The sequence below is a fragment of the Procambarus clarkii genome, chromosome 41, assembly GCF_040958095.1.
Source record: "Procambarus clarkii isolate CNS0578487 chromosome 41, FALCON_Pclarkii_2.0, whole genome shotgun sequence".
Classification (NCBI taxonomy): domain Eukaryota; kingdom Metazoa; phylum Arthropoda; class Malacostraca; order Decapoda; family Cambaridae; genus Procambarus; species Procambarus clarkii.
This window is the reverse complement of record NC_091190.1, coordinates 26,707,089-26,720,544: the sequence shown is the minus strand read 5'-3', so window position 1 is coordinate 26,720,544 and position 13,456 is coordinate 26,707,089. Positions and strand designations below refer to the sequence as shown.

Sequence of the window (13,456 nt, the reverse complement as noted above, 5' to 3'; positions counted from 1 at the left end):
CCTCATATTTATCACGGAATAAAATAAAGGCACACAAAAATTTATACCAAAACAGAGATGCAGAACTGTTACGGACCCGAGCCCAGCGTCCGAGCACGGAGCAGTGACGACCGCGCCATCTGTGGGTCAGCTCCCGAAACCCCCTCCAAATGGACGACGCCATCTAGTGAGGACGAGATATACTGGCCACAAGGGCTAGTTTCCCATCCTGATCAGCTCGTAACACAGCCGCTGCTGACCTCTGGTGAGGCGACGCTTAGACAGCAACGCCATCTATGGAGTGGATAGGTGGGCGTTTGTGTCTAAGCCTGTAAGCGAGGTGCCCTAGTGTGTAATTGGTACTGATGACGTGTCTGATTACAGAGTCGACCTGGGACTGCTGTAATGGAAGTTGGAGCGGTCTACCCAAGGCAGCCGTAATGTCTCCAAGTATTAGCTGCAGAAGTTGAGTCACCCCCCGGATGAACACTGTTGTGTTAGCCTGCCTGTGACGTGGCAGTTGAGGAATTGTCGTACCCGGGGCTGACTCGTGGAGAAGAATAGCCACTGGGGTGTTGTGGTGAGGAGAGTGACCTGTGAAGTCACACGAGGCTCCTGCCTAGGGTTCGCAACCCTAGTATCGGTCGTGGAGTGGCCTACGCAACGTTGCTGATTGGAACCTGCCAGCTATCGGCTGGATTTGTGGTTGACGGCCTCCACGACGGTGCACCCAGTGGGACTGTGATTTGGCTGGCCTGTGGCCAGGGTAGACTCGCCGAGGGAATCAAAGGATTCATCGTGAGGCCACAAGAGAACCAGGACCACTCGTCTTGAGCACCGTGAACGTTCAGGGTCTTCAGAGGAAGACCACATTGTACATAATAGTGTTTATACCTCCCCCGTGTGATAATCTATATATTATTTATGGTGATGGTGATAATTATATTAATAAGTTTTTGCCTTTGTCTCCCTTCCCTTTTAATTTACTTGCGTTACGGAGCACACCCCTTGAAAGCCACTACTAGCTTGGGGCCGGATACCCAAACTCTACTAACATCAGAGAAAGAACCCAGTTGCGACCCGAGAGGGCTGTAACAAGAACTAAGAAACAGGACTAGTTCAAAAGAAATTGAGAAAGGACCAGAGACCAAAAGACACAAAAATGCAATCTATACAGGAAAAAAGGCCAAACTCTCAAACATACCAGCAATACAAAGAAGCAAGAAACAACTACATGGCAATGAGAACAGAGGCAGAAAGAAATTTTGAGAAAGGGATAGTGGATAAATGCAAAAAAGAAGAAGGCTTATTCTATAAATTCACTAAAAGCAAATTGCAGGTAAAGAATGAAATTCAAAGGTTGAAAATGGGGAACAGATTCACGGAAAATTAACAGGAAATGTGTGAAACATTAAGCCCATCCTCCTGCTTAGATGGTACTTATAGTAACCATGTAGACCATTATACATATATTGACCTAATGGACAATTATAAAGTAGAATTTGGCACCACTAAATTTGGACAAACCAGAAAAGGTTTTGTATTAATGTTGCTAATAAAACCTAATCATCCTAGGCCTAATATAAGCTATCTGAGACCTAATACATGTGATATAATAGTCCTATGAATATTTAAGTCTGGTTTTTTGCTATATTTTTAACACTATCACATGCAGCGTGTGAGCGCCGCAGACTTTGACGTCATGGGGCGGACGGTGCGGGCGAGCATGCGGCAAGGCCTAAATGTGTATACTTGTTTTAATATTCTCACCTTAATTCTCATGCTACGTCGTTCGTTTTGGTATCATTATGTTCGCAATTAAATTCCCTGCAGGTGTATATGCATATAATGTCCAGAAGCCTGGTGAGACTCCCCACAGCAAAGCCTAAAGTCGGAAAAGTTACCCATGAGTGCACAAAATCAGTAAAATGTAAAGAAATTATTTACGACTTTTGTTAGGCCACAGCTAGAATATGCAGCGATTGTGTGGTGCCCATATCTTAAGAAGCACATCAACAAACTGGAAAAGGTGCAAAGACATGTTACTAAGTGGCTCCCAGAACTGAAGGGCAACAGCTACGAGGAGAGGTTAGAGGCATTAACCCTTAAAGTGCGCATCACATCATATGACGTGCTGGACGTTGTTCCAGTCAACTGCGCATCACGTCATATGATGTGTTGGAGTACTACGCAAGATTTAAACAGCCCGCGAATACACGGGGTTCACCACATCTTCATCAGGGCTCTTGTAAACAGACGCCATTTAAAAAAAAAATCGTGGGCCAAACTCCCAGGTGTTATTGGCCTCAGTATTGAATGAGCAACCAAGCCTGACGCACGCAGCATGAGCTAACAGCCCTGCTGTTCAGCTTGTGACCACAGCATCGCCTAAAAATGCCAAATTATACTTGTTCATGCTATTATGTAGCGATGATATTATTACAGAAGACCCCTGACTGTGATAAAACTGACCAGGGTTCTGATAATAGCAGGATTGTGGTGATATTTAGTGCTGTGCACCATAGAGGGAGGAGTAATGCTGTGGGAGGGAGGGTGGTGGCGATGTCTTTTGACTGTGTGTGGCCACCTTTTATTGACTGCACTCAGCATACCAGCTTAGTGGTTCGCTATGGTGAACACAAATGTAGATACTTATATATAACGTGTGTATAGAGGGTATAAACAGCAAGAGAAGGTTTGGAGCCGCCATTTTGGTGAGGACGGTGGCATTGTCTGCACGACGCCACCGTGCAGACGACGATGTTGTTTACTGGTTACCACGATGGTCTTTGGGCACCATACCAGTTTATTTGTACAAGTATGGTGAATAAAACAGGTAGATATTCATATATAATGTGTGTATGTAGCGTAATAACACCACACAGTATTGTTGGAGGAGAAATATTAGTGCGTCTGGCCTTGAGGGCGGCCGCCGATCAGCTGAATGTGTGAGTAGCCACATCTTTGTGCCTTTACTCACCATACAAGCTTAGATGTACAGTTATGGTGAACAAAACATGTAGATACTTATATATAACGTCTGTATATAGTGAATTATAGCAAAAACATTATTGTGGGAGGAGAATGTGGGTGAGTCAGATGACTGGAGGGAGGGCGGGAGTGGCTGGCTGGTAAACGGCGGTCACTCCTCGTTACTTTTTGACTCATAATAGCTACTTAGTGGTTCGTTATAGTGAACAAAACATGCAGATGCTTATATATAACCTGTGCTTATAATGTAATAACCGACAAAGTATTTAATCACTGATTGATGAACATAATTGAATCAACAATATGCACACCATATTTTTGAGTACAGCAATGATTCACTCATTTTATTATATAAATATATCAAACTACACACTATTGAATAATATTACAGCAAAAAAAAGTATGAAAAATCAATCAGATACATTGAAATAATTCGGTAATTATCTCTTTGTGGCAACTCCGGCCTGACAGCTTGCGAGCAACAGACCGCCTGGGACGCACGCTGAGTCAGCGCCTATAATTTGCCAGACTTCCCCGCCCTATAGCGGGCAATATATGCCACTTACGCTTTTTTTATTATTTTTCCAGTGATCAGTGAACACAAATTAACAGGTTAGGAAGAAAAAATAATTTTTTTTTTTTTCAAAATGACATGCGCCTGTGGGGATGACAGGATATTAAACCCCGAGCATGTTAACACTTTCGCGCTCTCGGCGCTCAAAAAAAATCAATACCCCAGATGCTTTCGGCACTTCGCGCGCCTACGCGGTAAGACCGAAAAAGTGTACACTCTTTTGACTGTCCTGACAATAATTGAAGGCGCACGTATTTAAATTTGGTATCACTGTGTTCGCAATGAAATTGTCTATAAGAGCATACCTATAAAATGCCGCCCAAGCATAAGGAGTATCAACACCAAATAAAAAACTATGCAGATCACTCGCCAAGAGCGCCAAACAGCAACAAAATGTTTCCACTCTCTTAATGGTTGCGAAGCCTACAGTTGTCCTACATCGTTAATTTTGGTATCATTGGAATCGCAATAAAATTCTCTACACGGATATATGCATATGAATGTTTAATATAGGTAATTGCCCACCCGCAAGAGTGTGTGAAGTGGAGAGTAGTTAGCCGCGAGCGCACTGGCGAAAACACAGGGGGGAAATCATGCTTGGAAAGTTTATACATTTATACGTTTCCTGACCCTACTTTTCTATGTACGTATTTCTTTTTTATACCAATGTGTTCGCAATAAAATGTTCTATAAGATGAAATGTATAACATTTGTACAAAGCATGTGTAAGAGAAGCGCCAAATGTAGAACCACGTCGCTCAGTATGCGTTCGCGGCAGAAACGAACGCATTGTTTTCGTTCGTTTGATGGTTGTCATGTTTATACTTGTTGAAACATTTTATAATTTGTATGACAGTGATCGCAGTAAAATTCCCTACACAGACATATACATAACACATACAAATATTTCCCACGTGTTGGATATATCAACGGCAAAAGGGAACCCACTGTCACACGGCCGCCACACCCAGAGCCACACCCGCCACACCCCCAAACATACTTTGTGTTTTTTTTTTTTTACTCATAGAAGTTTGTGATATAATATTCATTCTGATACCAAAAAATTCGCAAATAAATTCTCTACAAAACGTATATAATATAACTTCTTATAGATGATAAAAAATTCCAAATAGGTGTACTTACCCTGTCTATGTTGATTGAAGATCAACAGTTGAGCATTTTTTCTTCACTCCACCATCTTCAGGCTTCTGATCCTGAAGTTGCTCATCTGATGTTTCTTAGGTGGAGTGAAGCTGTTGCCGGTGGTTATTTTTTCTCCACCCAAAATATCTTTCTTCGGTGGTACCTTGTGTAGCAAGGCGCAGCGCACAGTGCCACATCACAAGTTTTACATCCATATATCACGTCCCTCCTTTTGCCAGACTTGAAACAAACACGGCATCTTCTTTTTTTAGCCAAGTGCACGACTTCATGCGTCAACTTGTAGTTGAGACGTTGTTCTGAATCTATAATTCTTGTATTTCTTGGATGCACTGGAGGAATATTGTCTTCTACAGGAACCACCAAACTTGTAGTAGAATCTTCTATGAAATCAGAAACATCAAGTGGTTCTATGTCCTCAATGTCCATTTCAGAATTTGTGGTTGATGAGTGGGCTTGAGGTGTTGAGGTGAACAGAGGAGGCCTCGCACCAGACGGCCCGGGTGTTGAAACTGCCGCGTCAGCAGGAGGAGCTGCGATGGCATCTATGTCGGGAACATGTGGTATACCACGTGACCGGGTAGGCCGAGATGCCATGTGTTCAGTGAGGGAGAACGGGAATTTCATGGAGAAAAATCTGAGAGTATCCCCATCCATTTCGGTTAAAAAATGGAATTTATAGAAATATTTTTTCGATGGACGAGAAAAGTAGGCTGTTATGCGGAATCGTAAGAAAAAACGGCGACGAGTTATCTCTAATTTAAAGCGCGAAAGTGTTAATGGTTAAATATGCCAAAACTAGAAGACAGAAGAAAAAGAGGTGATATGATCACTACATACAAAATAGTAACAGGAATTGATAAAATTAATAGGGAAGATTTCCCGAGACCTGGAACTTTAAGAACAAGAGGTCATAGATTTAAACTAGCTAAACACAGATGCCGAAGAAATATAAAAAAATTCACCTTCTCAAACAGAGTGGTAAACGGTTGGAACAAGTTAGGTGAGAAGGTCTCTGTGTAATTACCTAAGTGTAATTACCCAAGTGTAGTTACAGGATAAGAACTACGCTCGTGGTGTCCCGTCTTCCCAGCACTCTTTGTCATATAACGCTTTGAAACTACTGACGGTCTTGGCCTCCACCATCTTCTCACTTAACTTGTTCCAACCGTCTACCACTCTATTTGCGAAGGTGAATTTTCTTATATTTCTTCGGCATCTGTGTTTAGCTAGTTTAAATCTATGACCTCTTGTTCTTGAAGTTCCAGGTCTCAGGAAATCTTCCCTGTCGATTTTATCAATTCCTGTTACTATTTTGTACGTAGTGATCATATCACCTCTTTTTCTTCTGTCTTCTAGTTTTGGCATATTTAATGCCTCTAACCTCTCCTCGTAGCTCTTGCCCTTCAGTTCTGGGAGCCACTTAGTAGCATGTCTTTGCACCTTTTCCAGTTTGTTGATGTGCTTCTTAAGATATGGGCACCACACAACCGCTGCATATTCTAGCTTTGGCCTAACAAAAGTCATGAACAATTTCTTTAGTATATCGCCATCCATGTATTTAAAAGCAATTCTGAAGTTAGAAAGCATAGCATAGGCTCCTTGCTCAATATTCTTTATGTGGTCCTCAGGTGATAGTTTTCTATCTAGAACCACCCCTAGAAATCTTTCTTTATCAGAATTCTTTAAAGATTTCTCACATAATATATAGGTTGTGTGGGGTCTATGTTCTCCTATTCCACATTCCATAACATGGCATTTATTAACATTAAATTCCATTTGCCAAGTGGCGCTCCATGTACTTATTTTGTCCAGGTCTTCTTGAAGGGCATGACAATCATCTAAGTTTCTTATCCTTCCTATTATCTTAGCATCATCAGCAAACATGTTCATATAATTCTGTATACCAACTGGTAGATCATTTAGGTAGACAATAAACATCACTGGTGCAAGAACTGAACCCTGTGGTACTCCACTTGTGACATTTCTCCAGTCCGATACATTGCCTCTGATCACAGCCCTCATTTTTCTATCAGTCAGAAAATTTTTCATCCATGTTAGAAGCGTACCTGTCACTCCTCCAATACTTTCCAGTTTCCAGAACAACCTCTTATGTGAAACTCTGTCGAAAGCCTTTTTTAGGTCCAGATAGATGCAGTCAACCCAACCATCTCTTTCCTGTAATATCTCCGTTGCTTGATCATAGAAACTGAGTAAATTCGATACACAGGATCTTCCAGATCGAAAACCATACTGTCTGTCTGATATTATATCATTTCTCTCCAGGTGTTCTACCCATTTAGATTTAATTATTTTTTCCAATATTTTGACTATTACACTTGTCAATGATAACCGTCTATAATTAAGGGGGTCTTCCCTGCTTCCACTTATGTAGATTGGAACTATGTTAGCCTTTTTTCCACACATCAGCTACAACTCCTGTAAACAGGGATGCCTGAAAAATCAGTTGAAGAGGAATGCTGAGCTCAGGTGCACACTGTCTCAGAACCCATGGTGAAACTCCATCTGGACCAACTGCTTTGTTCTTATTTAACTCCTTGAGCATTTTTTCCACTTCGTCTCTAGACACCTCTATGTGCTTTATGTTGTTCTCTGGAATTCTTATTGTGTCTGGTTCTCTGAAGATTTCATTTTGTACAAACACACTTTGGAACTTTTCGTTTAATGTTTCACACATTTCCTTTTCATTTTCCGTGAATCTGTTTCCCATTTTCAACCTCTGGATATTATCTTTTACCTGCAATTTGTTGTTTATGAATTTGTAGAATAGGCCCGGTTCTGTTTTACATTTATCCGCTATCCCTTTTTCAAAATTTCTTTCTGCCTCTCTCCTTACTGCCATATAGTTGTTTCTCGCATCTTTGTATCACTGGTATGTTTGAGGGTTTTGCCTCTTCCTATACTGATTCCATTTTTGTCTTTTGGTCTCTGGCCCTCTCACAATTTCTGTCGAACCAATCCTGATTTCTGGCCCTGCCTCTCTGTTTTGGTATGAATGTTTGTGTGCCTTCCTCGTATATTTTTAAAAATTTGGCATACATTTCATTTACTTCCCTGCCTAGCAACAATTCTGTCCAATTACACTTATTAAAAAAATTTTGATGTTCCCCATAGTGACCTCTCCTTAAATCGAGTTTATCAACTGTTTCAATGTCCCCATTTTCTTCTAGATGATATCTTAAAGCATAATGAATGTCTAACAGGACGTGATCACTCTTTCCCAAGGGAGGAAGGTACTGGATGTCAAATATCTCTTCTTCTTTCCTGGTGAATACTAGATCCAGTAATGACGGTACATCTCCTTCCCTCATTCTTGTGGCCTGCTTTATGTGTTGATACAAGAATGTCTCCAGAATGAGGTTCACAAATCTGCATGTCCAAAAGTCCTCTGTTCTTGCTTCATAGGCCTCCCAGTCTATTGCTTTAAAGTTGAAGTCCTCCAGTATCAACAGTGGTGATTTATCTTTATCTGCTTGTACAATAATATCTCTCAAGACCATTATGAGGCCCTCTCGTTTGTCATCCAGTTCCTCCTTTGTCCATGTGTTGCTTGCTGGTGGGCTGTAGGCATTTACAATTATCAGCTTATCATCCTGATTCCAGATCTGCAATGCCATTATGTCAATATCTCGAGGGTTTTCAAATATTAACTCTCTTACCTTCAGGTGAAAAATTCATTGAGAAATAACAAGGCACTCTTGCCCCAGGGGCCATGCGTCTCACATGTATATATATGTATGTGCATATGTGTGTGTGTAATTACCTAAGTGTAATTACCTAAGTGTAGTCACAGGATGAGAGCTACGCTCGTGGTGTCCCGTCTTCCCAGCACTCTTTGTCATATAACGCTTTGAAACTACTGACGGTCTTGGCCTCCACCACCTTCTCACTTAACTTGTTCCAACCGTCTACCACTCTATTTGCAAAGGTGAATTTTCTTATATTTCTTCGGCATCTGTGTGTAGCTAGTTTAAATCTATGACCTCTTGTTCTTGAAGTGCCAGGTCTCAGGAAATCTTCCCTGTCGATTTTATCAATTCCTGTTACTATTTTGTACGTAGTGATCATATCAAATCTTTTTCTTCTGTCTTCTAGTTTTGGCATGTTTAATGCTTCTAACCTCTCCTCATAGCTCTTGCCCTTCAGTTCTGGGAGCGACTTAGTAGCATGTCTTTGCACCTTTTCCAGTTTGTTGATGTGCTTCTTAAGATATGGGCACCACACAACAGCTGCATATTCTAGCTTTGGCCTAACAAAAGTCATGAACAATTTCTTTAGTATATCGCCATCCTTGTACTTAAATGCAATTCTGAAGTTAGAAAGCATAGCATAGGCTCCTTGCACAATATTCTTTATGTGGTCCTCAGGTGATAGTTTTCTATCTAGAACCACTCCTAGATCTCTTTCTTTATCAGAATTCTTTAAAGATTTCTCACATAATATATAGGTTGTGTGGGGTCTATGTTCTCCTATTCCACATTCCATAACATGACATTTATTAACATTAAATTCCATTTGCCAAGTGGTGCTCCATATACTTATTTTGTCCAAGTCTTCTTGAAGGGCATGACAATCATCTAAGTTTCTTATCCTTCCTATTATCTTAGCATCATCAGCAAACATGTTCATATAATTCTGTATACCAACTGGTAGATCATTTATGTAGACAATAAACATCACTGATGCAAGAACTGAACCCTGTGGTACTCCACTTGTGACATTTCTCCATTTCGATACATTGCCTCTGATTACTGCCCTCATCTTTCTATCAGTCAGAAAATTTTTCATCCATGTTAGAAGCTTACCTGTCACCCCTCCATGGGTACCATCGAGCAAAAAGTCTTAGTTGACATGAACTTGAAACCGGCCATATACTGCAGGTATGTTGACGACATTTTTACACAGGTACCTGATTTCAGACATCTGCAGGAGCTGAAGGAGGCATTTGAGCAGAATTCTGTGTTGCGTTTCACTTACGAGATGGAGAAGGATGGGAAGCTGCCCTTTCTAGATGTAACAGTCATGGAAAGGAGCGGAGGTTTCCACACTGCAGCCTACACTAAGGAAACAAACATAGAAATGTGCCTAAATGCCAACAGTGAGTGCCAAGACAGGTACAAGAGGAGTGTTGTTAACGCTTATGTCGACCGTGCTCTCAGCCACAGCTCAGAATGGAAGCAAGTCGATGAAGAACTCTGTAGGGTAAGGCAGGTCCTAGTCAACAACGGCTTCTCCAATGGTTTCGTTGAAGACATCATAAGAAGGAAAGTGAAACGCCATGCAACCTCTGAAGAGACAACTAACACAACACCTATACCCCCTATTAGACTATTTTACAGGAACTTTTTTTTCACAGCTCATAAAACGGAGGAAAGGGTCCTGAAAGATATTGTTAATAGAAACGTTATCCCTACAGACAAAAACCAGAAGATACAACTGACGATTTACTATAAAACCAATAAAACGGCCAGCCTACTCATGAGAAACTCTTCAGACACAAAGCAGAACGCTTTAAAAGAGACCAACATCGTCTATGCCTTCAAATGCCCTCTTGGGGACTGTAAGCCTCAAAAAACTCAGTATATAGGCAAGACAACAACATCTCTTTCCAGGCGTTTAACGATGCATAAGCAACAGGGCTCCATTAAGGAACATATAATCTCTTCCCACAACAAAACCATCACCAGAGAAATCTTAGCAAACAACACAGAAATCATCGATAGATACAGCGATAGCAGGCGGCTTGACATCTGCGAGGCACTACACATCAAGAAGTCAACACCAGCAATCCACAGCCAATTAATGCACAACTACATTCTACCCACTTCAAGATTCCGCTCCAATATAGAAGCATCAAGAAATATGGGCCAATAGGACCTCTGCAATTACTTCCATTCTTACCTTCAATACCCATTGTTTCGTGTTCTGGCTTGTGTTGAAAGTTTGTTTTCACCTCATCCAAAACTGTTGTAACATATCACCTCACCCAAATGCAGGTATAGAAAATCGAAGATGTTTAAGCTCTATTCAGTTATAGTTGTGTGTGTGTGTAAACTAAAGTCTTTGAAAATGTAATAAGTTTTACGAAACGCGCTCAAGTGTCTTGAGTTCTTGAGTTATCTTGAGATGATTTCGGGGCTTTAGTGTCCCCGCGGCCTGGTCCTCGACCAGGCCTCCACCCCCAGGAAGCAGCCCGTGACAGCTGACTAACACCCAGGTACCTATTTACTGCTAGGTATCAGGGGCATTCAGGGTGAAAGAAACTTTGCCCATTTGTTTCTGCCTCGTGCGGGAATCGAACCCGCGCCACAGAATTACGAGTCCTGCGCGCTATCCACCAGGCTACGAGGCCCGAAGTGTCGCGTCAGACTAGAAATAAAAATTAATTTTGGAGAATTGATTTTTCAATTACCATCAACAGTGAAAAGAAACATAAGAAAGATCGAGAAAATTCCTGTTAGAATTATTAATCTTACTTTTTCGGTCATATTTAATAATATATGTCTACAGGAAAGACTGCTACCAAAATATACTAAAATATAAATATACAGGCATACCTCAGAATACGAGTTTAATCCGTTCCTGGAGACGCCTCGCCTTCCGAAAACTCGCATTCCGAAGTTAATTTCCCCATAAGAAATAAAGGGAAATGAATTAATCCGTTCCTGACTACCCCAAAAACCCCACATCAAACTAAATTTTTATACCTAATTCATCTAAATAAACCTACAAAACTGTGTTCCAGTTATTACTTACCTTGCTGTCGAGTGCTGTAGGCGTATGGAAGATGGTGAGGAGGGGGGAGGAGGAGAGGAGTTACTGTTTGGAAGGGGAGTCCCCTTCCATAATCACATCACATAACCCCATGCCTTGTAACACTATGGATACCACTTCTCTTTCTAAATTTTTCAAACCAGCCCCTGCTTGCCTTAAACTCTTTCTTATCTGCATCACTCGTTGCAGGGGTATTCTTTAGAAGGTCTTCGTGCAACACCCTGGCTTTCTCACAAATAATGGCCTCCGAAACACTATCACCCCTCAACTCCTTGTCGTGTATCCAAATTAATAACAACTTTTCCACTTCTTCAAGTATTTGTGGTCTTTGTGCCGTTAATGTTCTTACTCCTTTTGCCACTTTAGCACCCATAATCTTATTTTTCTTCTTAAGTATAGTGCATATTGTTGATGTGGCTTTGTTGTACTGCCTACAAAGTTCAACAACACGTGTACCGTTCTCATGCTTCCGAATGATCTCTTGTTTCTCCTCTATTGTCATCCTCACATGAGCTTTCTGGCCTTTATCTTTACCACTGGCTTTCTTGGGACCCATGGTGAGATATATAATAACAAATTGTATAGACAAATCACCAAAAATCCAACAAAACACTGAAAATCCGCGAGAAGAATTGATGTGGGGGTAGTCACTGAGCGCGAGACAATGGTAAACTGAGGGGCGGCGGGGCGGAGGGGCGACGATCGCCGAACCACCACGCGCTAAGTCGGCCTGTACGCGTATCAACAAACTCGCGTCCCGAAGTAACCCTCGCCTTCTGAGACAAATTTTTGGAGTAAATACTGCTCGCCTTCCGAAAACCTCGCATACAGGGACAATCGCATTCCGAGGTACCACTGTACAGTGGTACCTCGCATAACGAATTTAATCCGTTCCATGTTCGTCATGTGAAATGGACGTCATACAAAACGAGTGTCCCCCATGTAACCAGTGTGATGCACTGTGTTTATTGTGAAATTTCCCTAGTGTGCATGACATCAAATGTTCCCCAAAATATAATTTTTCTTTGTAAAATGATAAATTACCGTCCCTGAACATGTCTATGTAAAAATAATTACCAAATTCCACTTACTTTGGCTGTGAGGGCGTGGACAAGGTGCGCTGTGACGTCATCAGGGGCTGGTCGCCTGTGTGGGAAGCTCCCAGACACGGTCGCGCGGGCCAATCAAGCACCACATGTTGCCACAAATATATTTTCAAATATTTTTTCTATGCATTTCCAATGCGGTTTTATTTGTTTCTTTTATCGTATATGATGCATATTTGTGACCTTTACAATATGTATACAGTAGAATGTTCATAATTTTCCATGGAACTGTGATACATGTGTCAGTAATGTGTCCACAATAAATGTTTATTGTCACAATATTACGTGGTAAAAATTCACTGATATTACAATATGTACAGTTTCACATACTATTTACACAGTAACACACTGTATTACACACTCAGTGCTTTAGAGGTGCATAATAGTCAACGAAGTAGTCCATGGTACACAGCGCGACTTTGCTCTCCTTGCACCAGCTACAGATAGATTTTTGTTTCCTGTTTCATCGTTCTGTGTGCTTGCAAATAACGCACTCGCGTGCACCCTTGGCTTTAGTACTTGCAGGTGGTATGTAGCCAAGCTTGTAAAGCATAAAGTAGTATTAAAACGATTATTGGAAAAGCTCAATTTGTAAGGTAGTCTTGAAAAGATCGCTTTGTAAGGTCCCACACAGGAAGAGATTCAGCTAGCCTCAAAGAGTGTCCATCAGTCAGGAAGAGATTCAGCTAGCCTCAAAGAGTGTCCATCAGTCAGGAAGAGATTCAGGTACAGTATTCTTGAAAATATCAATGAACACCACCACCATGGAAGCCGCTAACACTGTTCATCTATGCTACTTGTATCAGATGCATCAATACTGAACGCAGAAAACGATTCATCTATGTATCAT

At 41.3% G+C, this 13,456-nt stretch overlaps 1 protein-coding gene across 2 annotated transcripts in view; it reads right to left on the bottom strand.

Moving 5' to 3' along the window:
- LOC123760986 (DNA-binding protein SMUBP-2) overlaps positions 1 to 13,456 on the bottom strand; it is a 357,511-nt gene that overhangs the window by 40,936 nt on the left and 303,119 nt on the right. The window lies entirely within an intron of this gene.